Source organism: Ambystoma mexicanum, chromosome 2q (assembly GCF_040938575.1).
Source record: "Ambystoma mexicanum isolate Mex_15411 chromosome 2q, UKY_AmexF1_1, whole genome shotgun sequence".
NCBI classification, from domain to species: Eukaryota; Metazoa; Chordata; class Amphibia; order Caudata; family Ambystomatidae; genus Ambystoma; species Ambystoma mexicanum.
Genome location: NC_090924.1, coordinates 692,358,401 through 692,360,900, shown reverse-complemented (window position 1 = coordinate 692,360,900; position 2,500 = coordinate 692,358,401). Strand labels below are relative to the sequence as shown.

Sequence of the window (2,500 nt, the reverse complement as noted above, 5' to 3'; positions counted from 1 at the left end):
CCTTTTTTTTGGAGCGCCAAAAACAAAAAACACAGAGTCCCCAATTCCCCCCCAAAAATAGTTTGTGCGTGACCGTATCTGGTTCGATGCCCGTCGCCAATGGTTGGCTGCTTTTAAGCCCATGGCCCAAGAGGCAGTGTTGGAAATTCCCCCTCCTTTGTAATGATGCGCTGGCGGCGAGCTGATGTATAACGGTTTGGACATGCCTTCTGGGTGGGGACTGCCATGGCTCGCGCCACTGTTGCATCCAGCTTGGTATTTTGTATGTGTCTGCAGCCTGTGTGTGAGGTGCTGTGAGTGCTGCCATGTAGGTCCGGCGCAGGCTTGCGCCAAACTTTCACGTTGGTGTGTGCCACCTGGCAGGTACCAGCGGGCCCCATGAGACATCAGTGCCACAAAGCCTTTCAACTGAAAGCTGTCCCAGCACACTAGAGCGCAGCCTACCAGAGCTGTTTCTGTAGTGTAGTGGTTATCACATTCACCTAACACGCGAAAGGTCCCCGGTTCGAGACCGGGCAGAAACATGGTGCTGGTTTCTTTTTATTTCCACAATGTCAATCGGACACATTTGACCGCATGCAGGTTTCGACAGGTATGTACAGGCCGGCACTACGCCATGAGTGATCTGAGGCCAGCCCTTATTTGCACCCTGCAAACTGTCCACTGGCTCCATCAGTGGGCGTTTCCTGCCCTCCCTGGGTCCTTAAGTGAGTGTTTGGGTACTTTTGATGCAGAGATCGGGGCATGAAAACCGGCGCTGGCACGTGGCGACATTGGGTACTGAAGAATCTTTCCCAATCCTGCCCATAGCTGTCAGGGTGGCCGAGTGGTCTAAGGCGCCAGACTCAAGAGGCGCAGCTCTTCCCTGCATGTGGGTGTTCTGGTCTCCAATTGGAGGCGTGGGTTCAAATCCCACTCCTGACAAGCCGGGCTCATTTTTTTGAGCACATTTCAGAGTGTAAGGCTTGCGGAAAACCTCGTGGGGGCCCCCGAATGCAGCGCCCGGCAAGCCTCCCTGTTCTCTTCTGCTGCCTTGCAACTGGAGCTGTCTGCCAGAGACGCCGGAGGCACACCTGCCCTTAAACCGCCACTGGCCCACGGCTGCAAAACCTGCATTTTCTAGTGGCTGGCTTGGTGGCATATGTCACTGAGCCCAGTCTACTCAGGAAGTGAAAAAAGTCCCCTTCACAGTTGGAGAAAGTGCTCTCCTGCCACCTGTCGGTCGTTGAAGGCACCACACCTCAGCAAAATAAAAATAAAAAAACAGACATGCTCAGTTCGGGGGATGTAAAGGTATTTACATAGCAAGAACAGAGAGGCTGTTGGGAGATGACAGAAGCCATGCTGCCCCAGAGTTCTCTTCTGAAATTCGCAGGAATCCAGAGGTTGGAGCGGGCTGAGGGAGTGCGCCTTCTTGCCTCTGTCGGCTTTCAAGACACATCCTCCTGCTGGGAAGCTGCCCACCCTGAGCAGCACAGGTTTGCGCTCTAGGCCGGTCGGCCACATATATCTCGCCTGATCGAGCCCGATCGAGCGGCAGCAGATGGCCTTTGGCCAGCGAAGGCTGCCGCTCTTCTTCTTGTTTCTCTGCTTGAGAGGCAGCTCAGTCCTCTGCGCTTGCACCAAGGGCAGGCCACGTGACACGCAGGGGTCAGGCCGTGGAGAGACTGGGGCATGGTGCCAAGTGAGGTAAGCAGACCACCCCCCTCCCCCTCACTGCTCTCTGCATGCAGTGGCTCGTTGGTCTAGGGGTATGATTCTCGCTTAGGGTGCGAGAGGTCCCGGGTTCAAATCCCGGACGAGCCCTTTTTTTGGAGCGCCGAAAACAAAAAACACAGAGTCCCCAATTCCCCCCCAAAAATAGTTTGTGCGTGACCGTATCTGGTTCGATGCCCGTCGCCAATGGTTGGCCGCTTTTAAGCCCATGGCCCAAGAGGCAGTGTTGGAAATTCCCCCTCCTTTGTAATGATGCGCTGGCGGCGAGCTGATGTATAAAGGTTTGGACATGCCTTCTGGGTGGGGACTGCCATGGCTCGCGCCACTGTTGCATCCAGCTTGGTCTTTTGTATGTGTCTGCAGCCTGTGTGTGAGGTGCTGTGAGTGCTGCCATGTAGGTCCGGCGCAGGCTTGCGCCAAACTTTCACGTTGGTGTGTGCCACCTGGCAGGTACCAGCGGGCCCCATGAGACATCAGTGCCACAAAGCCTTTCAACTGAAAGCTGTCCCAGCACACTAGAGCGCAGCCTAGCAGAGCTGTTTCTGTAGTGTAGTGGTTATCACATTCGCCTAACACGCAAAAGGTCCCTGGTTCGAGACCGGGCAGAAACATGGTGCTGGTTTCTTTTTATTTCCACAATGTCAATCGGACACATTTGACCGCATGCAGGTTTCGACAGGTATGGACAGGCTGGCACTACGCCATGAGTGATCTGAGGCCAGCCCTTATTTGCACCCTGCAAACTGTCCACTGGCTCCATCAGTGGGCGTTTCCTGCCATCCCT

At 55.0% G+C, this 2,500-nt stretch overlaps 4 non-coding genes across 4 annotated transcripts; all 4 read left to right on the top strand.

Moving 5' to 3' along the window:
• Positions 1 to 451: 451 nt before the first annotated feature.
• Positions 452 to 524, top strand: TRNAV-AAC (transfer RNA valine (anticodon AAC)). Its single transcript has one exon. It is a non-coding gene; the product is annotated as a tRNA-Val (tRNA).
• Positions 525 to 812: 288 nt separating this feature from the next.
• TRNAL-CAA (transfer RNA leucine (anticodon CAA)) lies at positions 813 to 924 on the top strand. Its single transcript has 2 exons — positions 813 to 850; positions 879 to 924. It is a non-coding gene; the product is annotated as a tRNA-Leu (tRNA).
• An 810-nt stretch (positions 925 to 1,734) lies between these two features.
• On the top strand, positions 1,735 to 1,806 carry TRNAP-AGG (transfer RNA proline (anticodon AGG)). The gene has a single exon. It is a non-coding gene; the product is annotated as a tRNA-Pro (tRNA).
• Positions 1,807 to 2,254: 448 nt separating this feature from the next.
• Positions 2,255 to 2,327, top strand: TRNAV-AAC (transfer RNA valine (anticodon AAC)). The gene has a single exon. It is a non-coding gene; the product is annotated as a tRNA-Val (tRNA).
• Positions 2,328 to 2,500: the final 173 nt, after the last annotated feature.